Source organism: Pseudorasbora parva, chromosome 9 (genome assembly GCF_024679245.1).
Source record: "Pseudorasbora parva isolate DD20220531a chromosome 9, ASM2467924v1, whole genome shotgun sequence".
In the NCBI taxonomy this organism is placed as follows: Eukaryota; Metazoa; Chordata; class Actinopteri; order Cypriniformes; family Gobionidae; genus Pseudorasbora; species Pseudorasbora parva.
The window spans coordinates 9,098,970-9,121,630 of NC_090180.1; the positions used below are offsets into that span (position 1 = coordinate 9,098,970).

The 22,661-nt window shown below is 38.8% G+C and overlaps 1 protein-coding gene across 1 annotated transcript in view; it reads right to left on the minus strand.

Annotated features, from left to right (window-relative positions):
• The window catches only part of fndc3ba (fibronectin type III domain containing 3Ba), a 151,973-nt gene extending 129,312 nt beyond the window's left edge, over positions 1 to 22,661 (minus strand). The window contains exon 1 of the mRNA XM_067453745.1: positions 22,510 to 22,661. The gene's annotated coding sequence lies outside the window, so the exon portion shown is untranslated. The remainder of the gene's footprint in view (positions 1 to 22,509) is intronic.

Below are 22,661 nucleotides of genomic sequence, written 5' to 3' on the forward strand. Positions count from 1 at the left end.
ACACTCAAACTCAATAGGGCACCACAGCTCAATGACGTGGATGAATAGGACTATATTAAAAAATAAAGGCTAAAAGCCATTCAAAATTAGGGCTGGGTATTGACATAAATGTCTCAATTTAATTTTTTCAATTCACAAGCTTGGAATTTCATTCGATTTTTTTGGATATATTATTAAAAAATATATATTTTGTTAATATATTATATAATATGGCTCAGTGGCAGTGGCTCAGTGCTTCATGTAGGTTGTCTACAAACCGGTTGGTGGTCCAATCCCCGGTTCCACCTGACCAAGTGTCGAAGTGTCCATGAGCAAGACACCTAACCCCAGCTGCTCCCGACGAGTTGGATGGTGCCTTACATGGCTGACATCGCCGTCGGTGAATGAATGGGTGAACGTGAGGCAAAATGTGAAGCGCTTTGGATGGCGCTATAAAAAGCGCTATATAAATGCAGTCCATTTACTATATATCAGGTACGACGCATGGCACATTTTCTCAAGGAAAACAAATCTCTTGACTAATGCTGTAAACTATGGGAGTCAGTTGGTACTACATTAGCCTACTATAATATTGAAGGTAAAAACGAACTGATTTGTATACAAAGACTTAAATTACACTGTTTTTTTTTTTTTTAATAATAAAGTATGAGATATAAACATTTCAATTGTGGCTGTCATAAAAAGTTGCCAGATTTATTCAAACATGCATTAACATTATAATGAATATTTAACATTGTGCATATATTTGAGCAAAAGGCTCTTGTCTAGAGTTACTTTTAGAGTTAATGAGTTTGACACTGGATATGTTTTTTCTGTGCTGCAAAATATTTTTGCGGAAACCATGATTGAATAGGAAGTTCAAAAGAACAGCATTAATATGAAAAATAAATACATTTAGTAACAAATTACATTACTGTCACAATTTATTTCATCCTTGCTGAATAAAAGTTTTTTATTATTATTTTTCATCAAGTCTCCCTGGAAGAAGAAATGGAATCTCAAGGGAATCTCCTGGTTAGATACAGTTTCTCTCAAAATAACTTTAAAAAAAGAAGAAACTTGATCCCGAACTTTTATGGTGTATATTAATGCTAGTCTTACTATCAACTTACAAATAAAAAACTGAGATTTAGCTTCTGGAAAGGAAACTATAACTGTAGCATTCCTATAGCTCGAATTGTAGAATGGCACTAGCAACATCACAAAATGCATAAACTGATAGCATGTGCACATTACATAGTCTTTAAGTCACTTTGGATTTAAGCATCTATAAAAAAAAACCCTGTAAACTACTCATCCTAAAACAGCTCAAAGCCAGAAGCACCTGAAAGAACCTTCCCCCAGCTCAACCTTACCCAGACCACGTCTCTTCTGGCAGTCAGGAGGGTACTCGAATTTGGTGGGAAACTGGCTCTCGCACGTCTCCCATTAAGCTCCCTGCACCCAACAATAGGTATTGAAAAGAGGGGAGCAGAAAGCCTGGCCCAAGAGCAGAGCACCTTTGTGCAGGCAGATCTGGGTGAGGTGGGGCAAGGGCGGGTGTAGGGGGTTGGGAGGAATGCAGGAGACTTCTGTTAGCTTTTACACAGAGGCTCAGTTGAGAAGCGATGGAGATGTGTAATAAGGTCTCTCCGGAGCAGGGCTGATCTAAATGAGTGCGCCCATTCAGACTGAGCCAGGGAGTTCAACAGGTTCAGACGCTGAGGGCGGACACGTGCATACCTGCATAATGCAAGAGAGGTACGCGTTCAGAGCGCCTACCTGCCCACTTTAACGGCACCGCATGGATGAAGTCTACGTACCACACACAGAAGAACAGTTTACTTCATATGAAAAAAAAAAAAGAGAGAGTGCGGCCCACACCGAGCGGAGTGAAGTGGAGTCGACCCGCTCCCTGTAATTGAAGTAATGACATGCTGTTTATGCAGAGGAGCATTGGCAGCACAGGAATTTCTCTGTGTTAAAACTTCTCTCCACTTCAGAAAAAAAGATCTCCCCCCCACTGCTAAGTCATGTCTCGACTGGTCTCCCTGCTGGAAAAGCTGCAGCCCCAGGGCATGGTTTTGCAAGAAATGGGATGCGTGGGGGAGGAGACGTGAGGCGGGGAGGATGTAGAGGATTTTTACATCCACACTTGAAAGAGGGGGGGGGGTCCAAGGACACTCACTGTCCACATTCATCCTCCCAGTTTTTATAGCCAGACCAGGGTGGGACAAAAAGAAGCTTTTCACCTGATGACGAAAGAACAGAAAGCTTTCTGGAATTATGAGTAGAACCCTCAGCTACCTGCCACTGGGCCAGTGACACTGAAATGTTTTTATTAATTTATTTAAAATATATCAAAAATGCAATTTATACACATAACCTGTATACACTTCTACGATGAACATTTTCATCATGATATTCTAATTAGATTGGATAATTACATTTTTATGTATTGTTTGTTCATTGTTTTATGCCATTGACCAGACTAAAGTCGGGTTTCCATCAAAATTACCCAGAACAATTTGTCCCAGGAACTTTTTCCCCCCAGACCTGTTGATGTTAGTGTTTCCATTGCGGCCTAAAGTACTGTGAGGTTTGGGCTAATTACTTCACAATGCAAAAAATAATTAATGTCTCCAACTGAAAATTGTCTAGTGACTGATCACATCTAAATTTTTCATTTGATTGAAAAATTTAGATGTGATCAGTCACAGACACAGAATTTATTTTTATTTTTAAAGTGCAGTGATGTAGGACTGCGTACGACTTTCCAGATGGATTTCATCCTATAAGCAAATAAGCTTAATAAAGCCTGAACCTCGTCGTCAGTCTATCAGCCGTATTTTTTAAACTCCATTGTTGATTCGAACAGTAAACAACTTTTACTTTTAAAAATTGTGGTTGAAATAAAATGCTTAGTGGAGTCAACCAATCAAAATGCGGTGTAAACTCAACCAATCAAAATGTTTAGCGTCCAAAATCCCACCCCGGGAAAGTTCCTGAACTCTGAAAAACTACTACTTTACCCGGAACTTCATTTAAAACACTGATTTTTAAACCTGCCTTGGACGCATCCCAGCGCTGCACATTTTGTATGTCTCCCTTATCAGACAGACCCAACTTAGAAGCCAGAGCTTTCCCTTTTTTTTTTTATCTGATCTTTTTATCCCCCTCATTTCAAGAAATATCTGCATACACATAAGATCACTGAAACCGACTCTAAACAATGTAGTATACATGCCAGTTCAGTGTGTGGTGCTGTAATTCTGGCACAGAAATACACTAAAAAGGGAGAAGACAAGTAGGTGGTGAGGCAAAATCTCACGATAAAATAACAATAAATACATTTGCTAATTAAAAGATGTGTTTTATTAAAGGGGGGGTGAAACACTCAGTTTCAGTCAATCTCATGTCAATCTTGAGTACCTATAGAGTAGTATTGCATCCTTCATATCTCCGAAAAGTCTTTAGTTTTATTATATTTATAAAAGAAATATGGGCTGTATCGAGTCTTTCCGGAAAAAACCAAGCGGCTGGAAGCGTATCGTGTGGGCGGAGGAGCACAAAGCGGTGACGTCCTCAAGCGTGGAGAAGCCCATGGCTATCGATCTCAGCTAATAGATATATGATCCAGAATCAGATCCGAAGGCCGAAATAAATTGAACTGGAGAAACAGCAACAGCAGGACGTCCGTCTCTGTGGTATGTACTGTATTTAGTAGTCTGTCAACATTTGTGTGTGTTTACTCGCAGTTTATGAGGACATGATTCGGTTTATGGACTATTGTATGCGACTAGACCTTAGCAGTAGCAAGCAAAACGGTTTTGCACATCAGATTAGTGTAACGTTATACATAGATGATCTCATTGGTTATACGTTATACAACAATGGAGTCCGTTAGCGCATTTGAATGACAAAGCACGTTTACTGATGTTTACTCACGCGACAACAGCCAACAGCATAGACATTTGAAGCAGTTTTACTCACCGGCTGCTTCCAAAGCAGGACCGAACCTTTATCGCTGGGACCACTCCGTCAAAAACACACTTCTTTGGTATGATTTGGTAAAGTCCTGACAGCAGTGAACGGTGGAGATCCACTTTGCGACGTGACTAAAGTGATGTTGTGAAGCTTCCCGTCATTTCTGCGTTCAAATCGGTTCAAATGCAGCGCTGCCTTCCCGGAATGCTGTGCTGAAGCGTTGAAGTCGCTCGACGTCAACCATAGGAATAAAGTGGAACGCGGCGCAACCATAGGGCGCGTCAGACGTGTTCACGGATGACTGGATCTGCACCTGAGAGTGTTTATGGGCGTGCATTTCCTCTCTCGCTCTAGTCACGCGTGCGCCCTACCGGGAGAAGAGCCCGTACGGCCCATACAAGGACCTTCCGCTCTGTTCACGTCAAGTCGAGCCATACTCGAAAAAAACTCTGAAACTTGTGAGAAACCGGAAGGAGTATTTTTAACACAGAAATACTCCATCAAACGTCCAACATTAGTTTTTGAAACTTTATCTATGTTTAGGATGGGAATCCAAGTCTTTAACAGTGTAAAAAGCTCAGTATGCATGAAACAGCATTTCACCCCCCCTTTAAGGCCTACACCTACCCTTACAATAATGCAAATACAGTAATTAAATTATGCAATATTGATGTGCGCATGCCCAGTGCCCATAGTTGCATGCTTTAGTCTTTCAAAATGCAGGACGCAGTGTGATGACATTACTGTTTTACAAAATATACGGATTGGCCGTATGCACGAAAACGCAAGAATGTCGTTTTCCGATTTATCTACTCTAGGACACGGTTTTAGAAAATATCGGATTCATGCTTCCAAAACGCCGGATCTGTGTGGATGAAACACTGATACAGTACAAAATGCATACGTATACAGCTAAGCGCGTCTCCGTGCGGACAGGGCCTTAGTTGCAGTCTCTACTAACGAGCTGATGAGTTGAAACACGTGGCTTAAGTTAAGAGCACCTCACAGACATCCCTACTTCCATGCAATTTCACACAGGCTTAAAGGGTTAGTTCACCCAAAAATGCAATTTATGTCATTAATGACTCACCCTAATGTTGTTTCACACCCATAAGATCTCTGTTCATCTTCAGAACACAGTTAAAGGTATTTTCTATTTAGTCCGACAGCGAATCGAAGTGTAGGCACACTATACTGTCCATGTCCAGAAAGGGAATAAAAACATCATCAAAGTAGTCCATATGTCACATCAGTTAGTTGTTGTCTTCTCTTCCGTGTTTGTGTTCAATCCTCAAATAAAGATTCAAACGGTTCTGAATCGATCAATGATTCGGATCGCCAATGACACATGACGCGCGTTTGGCACGCGATCCGACTCATGAATCAATACACTGATTCACAACCTTTTTAATCTTTATTTGAGGATTGAAAACAAACACGGAAGAGAAGACAATGCTGAATAAAGTCGTAGTTTTGTCATTTTTGGACCAAAATGTATTTTCAATGCTTCAAGAGATTCTAACTAACCAACTGATGTGACATATGGACTACTTCGATGATGTTTTTATTCCCTTTCTGGACATGGACAGTATAGTGTGTCTACACTTCCATACGCTCTCTGACTAAATATAAAATATCTTAAACTGTGTTCTGAAGATAAACGGAGGTTTTACGGGTGTGGAACGACATTAGGGTCATTAATGATATCAATTCAATTTTGGGGTGAGCTAACCCTTTAAGCATTATCTGACTTGTTCTCTCTCTACGACTTGGCAAACATTATAATGTCCTCTCACTAAGGCTAATCAAACAACCACTGAAGTTGTGTTCTGTCAATAATTACAAGAGAGCTGTCAATAATTACCGAGAGCTCATCTCACTATGTTTTGACAGTGCTAGCGCATGTATGCCACTTCAGATAAACAAGACTGAGGGACACTTGACTCGTAAACCTGAAGAGAAGAGGCCTGTCTGAGAGACTCCGCTTGTTGCACTGGGGAGTTGTCAGAAACAAGGGCTTCCCTGTACATGGAGCCAGCCTGGGACACAAGAGTTTTTATAAGGCTGATTGAACACAAGAGCACCTCAAAAGCCCTTAAGAAAAAAGAGTACAGCAGCAGCAGCATGCATGTGAAATGGCACATGAGGCAGCCCTGGACTGACATTTCAATGACAATTTGAATGGAAGACCTTCTCATTCCACAGCAACATGTTACAGTCCCTCACCTGGCTTCCAGCAAATACCAGTCATTTGCTGAAAAATATCAAGTTCTTGACGTGTCCAGACCTGGCCTTGAAAAATGGCAGCCTCAGCATTTCTTTCATTTTTGTTCTTTGAAAATCTACACGTTTATTGTGCCACCATGAAAGCACAACTCAGAGTCGTCATTGTCTCTCTCTTTGACTACGTTACAAAACAAAATCCCTGACCCTGTCAGTCTTTAAGCCCTAATCAAAAACGTTCACATTCCGATTTAACCACACTGAAGCAGTAGAAACATTCCTCCAGCCTCATAAAGGCAACCAAGCCAATGTTCCCAAAAGTTTTCAAAGGCATATTTTTGGAGAGAACGTGCTCTCCTCCACACTGCTGGAACATCAGCTGGCACCGGCTTCCGCTTAAGCAAGTGAAGCAAGTGGTCCATGAAAACAACACCAAAGCATCTGTGGCTATCTACATTTCTAGAGGTCCACCGACTTAAATCCATTAAAGAGGCCAAAATGATGACAGCTGTGGTTTGCTTATGAGAAGAAGAAGAAAAATGTTGTCAGAGGACCCAGTCTCAAGTACGACAAGCCAATATCCCCAAGTAATACACAACAGTCAGTTTTTCCAACAGTGCTTCCAGGACCAGTGCGAGAAAGAAAGAGCGAGAGAGAGCGAGAGAGTGTAGAGAACTATAGTAGAGATAGAAATCATCCTATTAGTTTTGTAAATGCAAGTGCTAAATCTCTCTAAAAAATTCCTCGTACGTGTGCATGGGTTGTAGAATAAAATAAAAATTGACCTCATAATGTTTAAGCAAAATTTGACAACTCGATCTTCTGTCTGGTGATGTAAACCCATAATTTAGTCTGTCGATTGTGTAAATTAGTCGATTTGTGCAGATATTGAACCAAATAAAATGGCGCTCTGCATGCTCTGTAAAACTGAAATGTCAGTGTACGGAAAAAAAACATCCCGGGGCTCTCCCATCTCAAAACGACATAAAGTATTTGGCGTAAGTATTTGGACTATTATAATGACTTTTTTTACACAGCACTACAACACATTTGTCATTCCTGTATTTTGCGCTTAATATGGCTGCATTCATACAGGATTCAATTTTATACAAACTGGAGTGGGTGTGAGTCGGGCAGCTCAAATGTACCCTCTAAAACTGATTACAAAGCATTTACCGCTGTTGTTGCTTATTTAAAATATCTTAAATGAACTGATGAACTCACGCACACCTTGATTGGACGTGTTTAATGTAAATGTAAATCATTTAAATGATGTAATGATGTAAATGACTGAACTTCTGTCGAACCCAGAATATTCTGTTAAGTACGGCGAGTAAGAGAGGAGTTTTTCATGTGTTGGGTGAGGTTGGCACAGTACAGTGAATGAGAGCATTCGGCAGCTGCTTTGAAAGCCATTACAGGATCGAGGCAGCGCCAGGGCATTATTTACACCCTTGTCAGTGAAGCACACAACACTTCCATGAATAATCACCCAGTCACAGCGTCCATTGGGGCAACGGGCAGCGTTGTGGGAAAGCGATCATCAAGTTGGCTTGACCTGTATCATTTCCCATGTGATAGAGGAGTCAGTACGTCTGGAACCGGCCATATCGTTGCAAAGGTCTCGTCGGAGCTCAGCTCGCTCCCATGGCAGTGGTCGGTAAAGTGAGCTTGCAACAAGTCTGGGCACTGTTTCAGACTCAAATTAGAGAAACCAGGAAAACTACACATGATCCTTTTGGGCATTCGATGTTCAGCAATTACACACACACACACACACACACACACACACACACACACACACACACACACACACACACATTTAATGCCGTTTTTGTTAGGAGGGCCAGTAAATCCAGCTGTTTTGGAACATCAGCAATGAAGCTTCCACTCCACATTTCTTCCGGAAAACAAGCAGAGCAGATGCTGTGCACAGAATCCCAAAGCACGTACCGCAGCACTGGTCTCACACCCCATCTGACAGAACATCCTGCCCCGCCACCTTATTCTCGTTACGCCAGACTTAAATGACAGACGCTGTTACAGGCTGGATCAGAACCAGCTTAAGGGTCTGCTTTTACAGTAACAAAGCCAGAATGGCTTTTCTTTTTTGGCATTCGTTTCCATCCCCCATTACACATCTGAAGTCTGCAGATGTTAAAAGAATGTGTGAACTGCCATTACTTCTCATACACACACACCTTCAAAAACATTAGGCTTTAGCTCTAGTTTGGCCATCTATTTTGTCAGCTGTAAAGGAAAACGTTCTCAAACAGAGCATTTACCTTCACTTATTCAAGTGCTGCATGCTGTTCTAGCAGTGGGTGAGAACCCATTTTGCAGAGTGATACAGCAACCTTACATCATTGTGATAGATTAGCAGTCACTGCTTGCACATCATCACTGCTGACAGTAGCATAAAAACACTATGACAGGTTGCTCCAGGGCTCACTGACACGCGCTGGTTAATCATACAATGCTTAAACAACTTTGAACTCTATGTGGCACAGCACATTAACATTGTCAGGGCCAGGTGTCCCTGCCCTTGCTCACTGCTGTATGTGCCTCATATAACCAATGAATAATGCTTCACTTCTGCAGGATTTTACTGTGACGCTTTCTTAATTTAGATTTCTGACAATGATTATTGTATTTGTTCCAACCATTTTGAAAAATAACAATTTTGTGTAGAAAACAAAATTAAAATGATTACAATATTACAAAGAATATTATTACAATATTATTCAGTTTTCCACCAAAATAAAAGCCTATATTCAACAGCTTACAATATTAAGCTTAATAATAATAATAATAATAATAATAATAATAATAATAATAATAATAATAATAATAATAATAATAATAATATGTTTATTAAGGTTAAGCAGCAATATATTTGTGTTATTTTGTAAAATTAGTATATTTTCATTGTACAGTAATATATTAAAACAACAACTTGGGTCTATTGGGTATTATTGGTACTTATTAATACTGTACAGATAGTGGCTATTTATTACTATATAAAACACATATTAATGCATTATTATTCTGCATGACCATATTCTACATCCCTTAATCCAACCCAACACCTAAACTAACAACTACCTTACTAACTATTAATAAGCAGTAATTAGGAGTTTGAGGCAAATGTCATAATAGGCAGTTAATAGTGAGAATTGGACCCTGAATTTTGTAAGCAAAAAAATTTGAAAAATATTTTTCTATTGTACTGCAAAATGAAAATGTACTAAGCTATTTAATATTTATTTTGGTAGAAAACTGAATACTGCAATACATTTTCCACTGTGTGTGTGTATGTCTGTATGTATGTATGCATGGGTGCATATTATATTATATAACTACAATAGCAATTTGACAAATGCATTTGACAAGTAAAAAAACAAAAAACAATTGAGCCTGCTTTCTGTCACATTATGCATTATTTTTTGTTACCAGCTGCCAACTGTCCAATCAGATGTTTCCTCTGCAGGTGCATATCAAGATTGGCTAATCAAATTAACATAGTTAATGTTGGAATCTGTGAGATGTGTGGGAATCTAGGTGGAAAGTTAAGGGGAAGAAAGGAGGCTGTTACACCAGCCACATGGGTTATCATAATAAATCAACACATATTGAAGCACACAGTGGGCTTTCTGGGCAGTACAGACAGCAGCAACACTGCTCTCTCTGTTTCAGATGTTGAGGAGAGAGCACTCGCTTCACAACACGTCATTCAGGAGTTTCCCTCACCCCCAACATCTCCCTTTTGCCTCCAAACAGTCCGTTGTTCAGGGAATTTCTTCATAGGAGAGAACTTTGCCTAGTGCTGGCACACAGCCATACAGATGACTTCAAATTTGCAGCTTGTGAAGTAATGATTTGAGCGGCACGCAACGCCTCTTTAAAATGTACCATTTTTCATATGCAGGAATTCACTGTGTTTATACATTCTTCTGAGGTCATAAAAACCCCAGGCTTTTGCATAGATCTGAGACTTGTGTTCAGACCAGCCTGATTATGTTTTATGCCAATTCTATTTCTCCCCATACTACTTATTCTTTTTCCAGGTAATCATACAAATTATCCTACTAGATGCTTGACGGGATTAGTTTTAGGGGTCTTGAGGGTCTCACAAAAGTGCAAGTCCATATCACAGCTCCTTGATAAATTGCTGAGGAGGAGTCTGATATTAAGGTTTGTACATGTGATGGGAATGAAAGCCGGCCCAGCTGGCCACACCATGAAGCACAGCCAAACAAACCCACATCATGGATTATAGTTTCTGCGCCAGGCAACTCGCCTTTATGGGAAAGGAAAAACCTCCTCTGGAAAACTCTGGCCAATAGCCATTATATGAAAATGAGGCAATGGCCGCCCTGAACAATGCCATTCTTTCAGAGGGAAATCAGACAGGCCTTGGGAACAGCAGCCTAACTATTCTTTGAGGCAACTTTGGCAGTAAGACAGGCATGGACCAATTGTACACGTTCTTTCTCATTCTTTCTGCCAACCATACAGCATCATTATCACCAATGGTTACCTCAGACTATTTCAGACTAAACTAAACAGGCTCCTGAAAACCACAGGGGTGAAAAGTAGCTCCAGTCACTAATGAGGGAACAGACATAGGAGAAATTTCTCCTTTAGGTACATTTACTGCTTAAAGGGATCCCATGGTGTTGAGACTTGTATGGCTTAATATAACATAAATGATGTCTCTTACTGAATTATGTGGTAGAAAACCCATGAAAGATCTACGTTATTTTAAAAATCGATTTTATATTTGGACCATGGGCGGCGCCATTTTGTTTGCGTTCTAGGTTGATGACGTAGAGTGGCGTTACCCGTTGCTATTTTTACCACAACGCAACTCGAAAATTGTTTCAGAGTTAAACAAAACAAATGAATTGCTTTGTAATTGTACTTAAAACACACTCAAACATACATGTGCACACAAACTCACCTACACAAGTCACAAACATGTATGTTTGAGTGTGTTTTAAGTATAATTACAAAGGAATTCATTGGTTTTGTTTAACTCTGAAACAATTTTCGAGTTGCGTTGTGGTAAAAATAGCTACGGGTAATGCCAGCTGATTGAGGAGTTCAACCACTCTACGTCATCAACCTAGAACGCAAACAAAATGGCGCCGCCCATGGTCCAAATATAAAATCGATTTTTAAAATAACGTAGATCTTTCATGGGTTTTCTACTACATAATTCAGTAAGAGACATCATTTATGTTACATTAAGCCATACAAGTCTCAACACCAGGGGATCCCTTTAAGTATCTACAGTTGCCAACAGATCCTATAACTAATCAAGCTGAAAACTACTTCACCTTGAGTTAAGTAGACTAGCACTGAATTAAAGAAAAACTCGCTAACAGATTAGCTTATAACGCTTGTCTATGGGGCACAGGGTAAGTGAAATTAAATCGCTAGTTAATGCCAATAACAAGGCTCAAAATAGCCTCACACTAACATGGCAGCATAATGAGGGTCCCTACACACAAACTGAAGGATTGAGAACTTTTTAAGCGTACAAACAGTTTAATAAGAAGATACTTTATAAACACAGTGCATTACGCGTTTACGGTCAGGCGCCATCTTGACAAACAGTCTCGACGAGTCGAGCCTCGAACGCTGTGCTAAGTGAGCTGGTCGATAGGAATTAAGTTTGTGAAATCTAATTACATGGACATTTTTATTTTGATTTATTTATTTGCTCTGTTGCGTTCAATGCTTTCTTCCGGAAACAACGGACCATATAAGATTCCAAGTCACAGTTCATCAGCGTTCGAGGCTCGACTCGTCGAGACTGTTTTCCAAGATGGTGTCTGTCCATGAACCCGTAATGCACTGTGTTTATAAAGTATTTTCTTATTAAACTGTTTGAACGCTTACAAAGTTCTCAATGCTTCGATTTGCATGTAGGGACCCTCATTATGCTAGCGTGTTAGTGTGAGGCTATTTTGAGCCTTGTTAGTGGTATTAACTAGCCATTTAATTTCACTTACCCGTTGCCCCATAGACAAGCACCATAAGCTAATCTGTTTTTAGAGATAAAACTCTTTACATTCGATTGTCATGAAAACGCATCCCACAGAACCATCTACTTTTAATTACCCCAGGTTAATTTCTCACCAGAGTTGTCCTTAAAGGCCTGTTCACAACAAAAACAGTAACTTTTAAAGATAACTATTTTTGTCCATATGTGCCAATAGACAATTATGCTACAGTTGCTACAGTTATTTTATCTACTCTTTTAAATGATTGTGTTCTTAATTAAGAACATGTGGATTTTGATTGGCTGTCAATGTTTATATCATTCATCAGCTAAAGAAAAAAAAATCTACTCTATTTCACTATCATTATAGTTGTGGTTTGGACTTCCCTATTCTCGTAGAATTAGAATGATTTTAAAACTTGGCAAATTTTGTTATAGTTATTGTCCTGGGTGTGAACAGGACTTTAAATGTGTGCAACACCCAAATTAAGTAATTTTATGCATAATCAAGAACAATTAAAAGTGCTGTGTCCACTTTACCATATTTATTCAATTAACTTTCTAACATTTCGGTCACATTTGGCAAGCGACCTGAAGAAGATATCTGAAGAAGTTTTCGTGTCTAAAGTACTGTTATTCAACAAAGTTGCCAAGTTTAATCCATTTTCAAAAGCAATTAAAGAAAATAAATACCAAGCTAAAGCAATAAGATGAGGAATTAATAGAAAAGTCCCATATGATCCAAAGGTCACTGGTCAGATTTTTTATAAGCGAAGGTTTCCGAGTCAGGAAGGACAGGAACTCTATAGAGATATTTTAACAGAAAATGGTTCAAAAGATGAAACATCAGTCTATTTTTCAGCAGCAATGAGAGCAAAGCGGATTGACACAGCCAAAGAGAGCAGGAGAGAGAGAAAACTCATCCAACCATCTGGATGTGGACTAGGCAGAAGTCCAGGAGGCAGTAAAATTCATTCCAAGTCCCTGACCGACGTGCGACTGCCACGTAGCTGTTAATGCAAGAGGACCAAGAGGAGAAAAGAGGCTGTCTTATCCCTGCAGAAACACTTTCCCACAGAGCAACATAAGCACATCTGCCTGTCTGCTACACAGCACACTGATATTGAACTGCAATATCACAGTTTTGATGTAATATGACAATGTGATAATGATCACTTGGAGAGGTTCATATTAATAGAATGTGGTTATGGGCATCAGATGAGTCGAGTTTAAGTCTCACGTCTTTGAAGAGGGTCCAAGCCTCAAATCCTTTCGTAATACTTTTTATACACTTCTATACACATTTTATAAACATTGTAAAAGATTTTGTAATTACAAGTCAAATCAAGTCAATTGTTTACAGTGTTGTTGTTGTTATTGTAGTTATTTTTAGCTAAAACTATATTATAAACTATATTGTTAAGTGAAATATAGCTAACATAAAATATAACTATTAAATGAAAAACTTAACATTAGAAATATTGTCTGAGCAAATACCTGAAATAAAATAAAGCTTTGAAATTATATTATAATTTAATACAATGCTTAATTTTTAATAAAACTGAAATCTAAAAATGTAAGTATAATTTAAAAATATATGAATAAGTACTATAACAATTATTATTTAAAACTTAAAGGGATAGTTCACCCAAGCATGAAAATTCTGTCATCTTTTACTCACCCATATGTTGTGCCAAACCTGCATGACAGAGACAGACTGTTAAATGATGATATTCTGAAAAATGTTCTGTCAATACAATGAAAGTCATTGAGGTCCATTGTTATTTTGTTTGGACCCCATTGACTTTCATTGTATGGACAAAAGCTAAAAAGAGTCAAAATATCTTCTTTTGAGTTCTAAAGACATTCAGGTTTGGAGCCACATGAGAGTGAGACAGAAATTTCATTTTTGGCTGAATTATCCCTTTAAGTGTAACGTTTCAGTTTCCATTTCTGAGTAAATATATGCTGCTCTAAAGGAATAACCACATTTTGATTGTAAAGAATGAGGTTCAATGTGTGACATTAAAGAATGAAGTTTGAAAGACTTCTACATTGACTCTTGTAGTGGGTTGGTCTAGACTCGTTGGTGACTCAAGTCTGTACAAAAACAGGAAAAAACAGTAATGTCTAAAATACCTTCAATATGCACCTCGCTACTAAGAGAGTAAACAGCCAGGTCACCACACAGCTCGCAGATCTCAGCTCTCCTGAGATCTCCTTTTTTTTGGCTAACTGAACTTGTGTTTAGACCAAGCTGAGAGGAAGCAGCCTAACTCCCACAAACACATGAAAATGACTCACTCCATACACATGGTTGGGATTCAAGATTTTTCCTTCTCTTTTCCTTTTTTTTCTTTGGAACTTAGAAAAAAAAAAAGAGTTCATTGAGGAGGATCAGTGCATGTATCCACAGCAGTCAGAACATGTATGCCAATGCCATTATAATACAACTACAGTGGGTTTTCACTTTGAGCTACAGTCTTCATCTGTCTGTCCAAGTATATGACCAAATTTGTAATTTAATTTTTTTAATAATATATGTTGTGCGTCACCTCTGTTTTTCATAGAAAGGAAATCTATATCCATTGACAGCGCTAGCAAAAGTACTAAGGGTGAAGTTCTCCTACAACAGTTGGGATTGCACTCTCAAGAGCCATTTTTAAGCAGCTCCTTCCTCAAGGAAACACATTCCTCCATCTCTTCCCGGTAAACAAAAATAAAACTCTGAGAACCAACTGAGAATCAAACATATTAGAACACGGTCTAAATGTTTACCATGACAGTAAAGCAACTCATAAACCTCAAGTTTCCCCACACGACCCTCCAGACAAGGTTGTATTTCGATGCGGAAGTGGTCAGTTTTGTCCAGATTTAGATGTAAATTTTATAGTCTTGGAATGCTGAATGAGTCAACACTGTGGTATGGCTGAATCTTATTCCCAAGCCAACATTCAGGGCTCCCCTAACCCCCAGCCAAATGGGGTGTGATGAATTCAGTCGGAGGAAGACACAGGGAATGAAGCGGGGGGTGTTGAATTTGGGGGACAGATTCTGCTCATTTGTCCCACATGGCTGAGCACGCTCAAAGAGGGCAGCTCAGTTTAAACAAACATAACCACTTCCTCCTCACTGCACAAAAAGCCTTTAAACAGAAACCCGTCCATCGCTCCTCAACGGGTCATTTGGGGGAAAGAACAGCCTGCCGCCAAAACACAGTCTGCCCTGTGTGGCTCAGCGTCTGCAGACACCCTGGAAAAGCTCAAACATGGTCCGCTTCTCAACTCCACCTCACACACACAAAACACTGTTACAGTAGATTCAGCATCTGTACAGGTAATATATACAGTCATTTGCTTACAGACAAGAGCCTAGACAACTGTCAGTCACTAAGAGAACGGTACTGGCATCAATTATGCTCCCTAGTTTCTTCAAAGAACATTTAAAAATTAGATACATGACGTACCATATATAATTAGCAGATGATATTAGAGTGTTTTTTTATGTATCAGTAGATGATAAATAATAGTATATTAAAAAAGTTAAATTCATATAAAAAATTAATATAAATATATATATATATATATATATATATATATATATATATATATATATATATAAGGGCTGTCAAACGATTAAAATTTTAGATCGTGATTAATCGCATGATTGTCGTGAGTCAACTCGCGATTAATCGCAATTTAATCACAGATTTTTATTTGTTGTAAATGTATCTTAAATTAAGTTTTAATTAGTTTTTAACACTCTAATCAACATGGGTATATGGACAAATATGCATGCTTTATGCAAATGTACGTTTATTATTAGTGAAACCATATTATACTTATTCAATAATAATCAATAAAACAGCATGAAGACTAGATATGTATCAAAGGTCATAGACGTTTATCAAAGAACATGTTCATGTCTCTTAAGTCTATCTTAAAAATTCAGAATAAGCAGGGATTTGTCTAATTTTAAGAATATAAATAAAGGTAGTATTACTGGCAGTTTAGTTCAGAACAGGGCACAGTTCGTATGAAAAACTGGTAATGTGAAAGCTGTCATGCGGACCAGTGAGTGCACCAGTAACACACACCATACCCGGAGGAGGTCCATATTCCACGAGTAGCAATATAGTGTGGCCCTATTGGGTACTTTGCGTGTGCGCGCCGAACTATGCCTCGATTCACGTGAACAGTGTGAGAAACGGAGCGTTCTTGTTCAGAAGAGTAACCTGTGCATTCGTTTTAGCCGATTGTAATGCATTAAGTTCAATATAACACATGTACTGTGAGTGGTGATGTGTCAATGATTTACCTCAGACATGAGCGAGAGTGAGCTTCAGTGTATTCACGCATCGCGCTCGGACTGCAGAGAATGTGCTCAATGTAAACAGACTTTTCTTCCGACCTGGTGTCTATGGTTAAACAGAAAATATGGTAGCTTATAGGCAATAACTGCAGTTTTGGTTTAGAATATTAATGATAACCATTTTCTTTCTTAATGTTTGCTGCCTCATCCTTTACATCTATGACTTATCCCGATTTCTCCAACTACGGGCTATGCCACAGATCAAACAGAAAATGCGCGCTGCATTAACGCGCGTTAATAAATTTAGTGCCGTTAAAATGAATTTGCGTTAACTTTGACAGCCCTAATATATTTTATTATATTATATATATATATATATATATATATATATATATATATATATATATATATATATATATATATATATATATAAAATAGTAGATGTAAAACACCACATTTTATTTTACAATATTGTAATAATGTAAAAGAAGAAATTAACTAATACATTCATTACACTGTCATGTTATTACCAACGTGCAATATATCAATGATCTATATAATATTGAAGTGTAATATGTTCAGGTAAAATATTTTAAAACATTTTACAAAGTACATCTGTAAAAATAAAAAATAAATATATTTTTTTTAAGTGCAAGATTTTTTTATATTCAGCAAAAACAGGTTTATGTAAATACAGCATTTAAAACTATTCATTTTAGGGTTTTATTTTATTTATTTAGACATTGTTATTTATCGGATATATCAGCCATAACATAAAATTATCAGATGATAATGGGTGAATATACCAGAGATGCAAGTATATAATTAACAATAAATACATTAAAAAAAACAAATTGATGTAATGTGCGGGAAAACGCGAGAAAAGGGAATGAAAAAATACATTTCTGCTAAATTATGCAGTCCCTAAGAGGAATGTTAAGGAGCAGCCTTTTCACCCCATGTTGACTCTGGAATGCTGTAGAAAGGGAAAATTCAACATTGACACATTCCTCCAGTGCCACCTGGGATGCCACTGGTCTCACAGCAATGGCTGCCATTCCCATGACCTCCCCGATTGCTTTATTTTGGCATTTTGGTAAATTCACACATCTAAAACATGGCTATTGAACAAAGAGAGATGAGCGGTACTAATCCAAAAGAATAATAGGAATTAGCTGGAAAAATTCACCAGGCCGAAATAAATCTGGGCAGTAAGAATGGATAGCCCCCATTCACCCCCCTCACTTTCAGAGGTCAAAGGGTGAAATTCCTCATCTTCCATCAGGCCTCCAGATTTCACACACTATAAAGGGGAGTGCTTGAGGAGGGGGATGGGCTAACAAGACCCGGTGAGATGGAGGGATTGTGGGAGGTGTTGGTCTAAGGTCCTGCTGGTAGGGGGGTGGGCATAGGAAAACAGGAAGTCTGGGACAACAAATATATGCACAGTGACACTGCTGACATGAGCTTGAGCAGGGCAGGCATTAGAAGGGATCGAACAGAGCGTACCTACACCGTAAGAGGACATTGTGTAAATTACAACAGACTGAAGGGGTAATAAATGCACCAATATAAATGCAGCATCTGATGCCAGGCTCTTGTTGCACATGCACGGCAGCTAAAACAGTCTCCAGTCAAATAAAAGCATCATTAATGAGCTGCTGACGCATCTGAAGTTTCCATCGCCCAACTAACAACGGCCGTCTCTGCACTCTGAATGCTAATGCAAGCACGAAATTACACCATTGGCCACCTGACCAAACACTTAGTGTTTTTCCGCTCTGCTTTTAGCTAAATGTGCAGGCCAGGCCATTTGAATAATGCATTGGCATGACAGAGTGGATGCATGTCAGGAACCAGTGACAAGGATTGAGTAGCAAAAAGTGACTGGAAAAAAACAGCCATGCAGGAAGACACATCATGGCCATATTCCAGGATGACAATGTCACGAATCCTGAGGCTCAAACTGTGAAAGAATGGTTGGGAGGGAGCATGAAGAATCATTTTCACTCGTTAATTGGCACCTGAGTCCAGACCTTTAATTCAATGAAAAACTTTGGGATGTGCTGGAGTAGACTTCACACAGTGCTTGACTCTTGCATTGTCAATACAAGATCTTCACCAAAAATGTATACACCCCTTCATGGATATAACATCACAGCATTTATTTCCATCAAGAGGGGCATCACATTTTGGTTAAGATCTTGCAACTTTAGCAAAACAAAAATTTTGCAGGCAATATAGGTCCATGGTCTACTGTCAAGAGATGTTCTTCTTCTTGTTTGTTATCGTTTTACAATTAGAATGTGTGTTTTACCCAAAGTTGAACATTCTTTAACTCTCAGCAAACAGAAAAAAATAGATCCTTGTAACGATGCATTTTAAAAAATTGAGCACTTCCATTGAAAACAATTGGAAAAATACGCTAGTCTCTGTAAAAAATGCTTTATTGGACACACCCTAAGGGTCCAAAACAGACTTGGATAAAGTCATACAGGTTAGGTAAAACATGAGGGTGAGTAAATGACGACAATTTTCTCTTTTGGGTGAACCGTTTAAAAGTGCAATATGTGCAAGGACAAGTAAATAAAAACACACATTTAAAATATTGATCCATCTGAATGAGCATAGCGCAGCGGTGTTGATGAATTTAATGCAACCATGAAACAGAACTTGCAATAACATTTTCTTCCCAATTGTGATGTATATCCGAGTGACTCGAACAAGAAAAAAAAAAAAAACGTATGGCAGGACTTGATTATGTCCATCGGGAATTGACTGAATCGTTACAGTTTGCTATTGGTCGATCTCATGTGAGTGACAGGTTGTCCCGCCCTTGAAAACACCAGAGAAGAGATGTCACCGCATGAGTGAGGGGAAGATATATTGATTGAAGTTTATGAGGGCACAAGAATTAAAATAAAATGATTAATAATTATGAGCACAGATAAATTATTTTAGAATAAATACTGCAATATAAAATAAGAATTGTCCATTTTGATTTCATGGTGACTTTACCAAGAGCATTTTACTGGACAAACGAGAGTATCAACATGTTAGGCTAAAGATATTAAAAAATGTACATGAACTAGTCCACTCCTTTCAACTCTAGTTGGTTGTTGCATGACATCCAAAACAAAGCAGCGTATGAAGGTATGCTATGGCATCCAGCAAAAGCATCCTGTAGCTTGTCGCTTGCAATGTTGGTAAAGTGACGTGTGTGCAGTTAGGTGGGGAGGCGACTGTCTCGAGAGACGGTGGGAAAGAGAGTTGAAAGGCCTCTTTTATCTTCATCTAAATCAACTGTCAACAATAGTGTAAATCACCAAGAAGACGGAAAAGCCTAACATGCAAACATAGCAGCACTGTGCCAAACAAACATTCTCCAGGAGAAGATGCTAGAGTGCAAACGAGACTTGCAAGAGCCAACAGCGTGGAAAAAAAAAAAAACCTGCAGTGATTACTGTTATGAAGAACACTACTTTTAGCTTCTCTGAATGCTGCTATATGTGGCCATGGCTTACTGATTCAAGATGAACAGCATGATCCTGATTCATGGACCGGCTGACAGCCACATCATCACCACATGCATATTTCCCATGCACTAATGGTTAAAGCACAGATAGGAACTTGTTGTGTCTTGCTTAACAGTTCGGAGAGACGCTGACTTTCTCTTCCTAATGAGGTCAAGGAAGAATGATAAGATGATGTGACCATTTCGACTTATCATGTACTCTTTTTTTTCTCCATAATGCAGATAAATGCTACTGAATTCATGTCACACACAAAAATAATAATAATAATGAGCCATCGCTAGAAGAACCATCTAAACCTACACAAGAGGGAAGAGCTCAATTGAACTTTACAACATCTGCTGAGCAATAAGTGTGACTAAGAGATGTGAAGTTGTTTCAAAGGGCACCGTTCAGAGAAAATCAGGAAATATCCTCGAGAAGGTGGACTCTCCGCTGCAATTAGTAACAATCACAACAGATTTTATCATGCGGGACTGCATAACATCAGCACACATCAAAGCACAGAGCTGCTCCCAGAATGATGGAGAACTGTTGGGGGAGGGTTTGCGCAGTATTTGAGTAGCCCCTGGGGAAACAGACCTCCAGCTCACCAGGTACAACCCCATGACCTCAAAGGAAGAGCACATTCCTGCAGCAACGCCTGATCACGCAACACCTGAAGCCAATCCATCAGACATCAACCAAAAACAATAAAGCTACTTTGTTTTGAAAGCATCTCAATTATATGCTGTGCGCTGGGTACATGAAAAACTACAGTTCTACTGTTATTTTCTCTGCACGTTTAAACAATGATTCTAAATCTGTTTGACTCCCACACTGTATTCAGATAGAAAATAGAAATTAACCTATCCACCTTTAATGACAATGGTCACTTTTAGAGTATAATGTACAGTTAGACTGTCACTATAGCAAAATAAACTCATTTCTGCAATAATGGTCAGATGGCTGTAGTGACTGATACAGAACACTAGCACAACTATGATGGGAATATAGGTTTGGGGCTGTGTTGCCATGGGTAAAGAAAATTATTTAGAAATATGAATGCTCTGACTGACCAATCAGAATCGATTGTTCCAGAGCATTGCATAGTGCAAGCATACAATCCAGCCACTCATATACTTTGAGACGTAAAGTCCACACAGACCTCTATGCTGCACAAAAAAAGAAGAAAAGAAAAAAAGAGACTGTGACAAAATTGATGAACATAGAATATTTTGTCCATATTTAATTATTTTATATAACTTAATTTTATATGTATGTATATATATATATATATATATATATATATATATATATATATATATATACACACACACACACAAGCACACACAACTTGTTATGATCCAGTGCAACAATTTACATTTACATCAAAAAGTTATGAAATCCCTCACTCAGCTGGAGAATGCAAACCTGACGTCATTATCTGCAGATCACATTTCTCCTCTCACAGATACTGTGGTTCTTTCTCTCCAATAAGCCCTCTAGATCCAGGCAGGAGTATATCTCATGGTAGCTCCAAATTGTCTTGAAGCAGCCCATCAACATCATCCAAGAGATTAAAAGCGACCATTAAAAATACTTTTTCCAGAGCTGATAATTAGTGCGCTTTAATTCCCAGCACGAAAGAGCAACCAGCAGCCTACTTGTGACGTTTGGAAAAACGATGCGCGGCGTTGCATTAAACCAAACCAATAAAACAAAAGAAAAAACAGAAACAAGTAACGAGAAGTCGAGATACGTTCTGCACAATACATGACAGGACAATGACAACAGCAGCTAATGTTTTCCACCATAAACAGACACAGCTGTTGAAGAATAGACTGTCTGGAATACTAGGGCATGATGGAGTTGACCACCTTCACTTCACTTCATCATCCATCATTCATATTCCTTAAATCGTTGCCAATATTATTCGACATCATTCCAGCAACTGACTGTTTTGCAAGGAAATGCACGGGGAAAGCCAGCGAAATTCAGCATCCCTACTAAATCTCACCTAAACATTTGGTAGGCTATCACTCCAAGACTCACCGATTTAATAAAACACTTTTTAATAAAGCTAAAGTATAACTTTTTGTAACGTTTGAGTAACAGTAGCTACGTGCTAAATAAAAACAAAACAAAAAACTAAGTTGGAATTCAACGACGACGTCAAACTATGAATTTTCTCGTAAATTGCGAAAGTCATTACAAAGTTAAACGAAGAGTTTTGAGCATCTTCGGGTAAATAACGGTTTCTAAAAAGAATCCATGGAACTGTATTTTCTTTCGGGATAATGAAGTTTTCCGTCTCATCTCTTCGTTGGCCAACTAACCCAGACTCCCGGCGTCACCGCTATCCAGACACAAAAATGCACGCAACTTTCCGTTATGGACATATTTTCATCGCTTAATTGGGGAAAAGCACACAAACGCGAAGTGTATAGCCAAAGAGTGAATTAGTAAGCGATAAGAAAACCTTACCTCGCTGCAATAAAATGATCTTGAAAGAAACTCCAGAGCTCCACTTTCACCACAGACACAACTTTGGCAATCCTTGCTCCAGTCTGCGCTCAGTCAGGGCAGGGGGAGATTCCGCGGCCATGTCAATTATGTCCCACAGCACATGTGAGCTT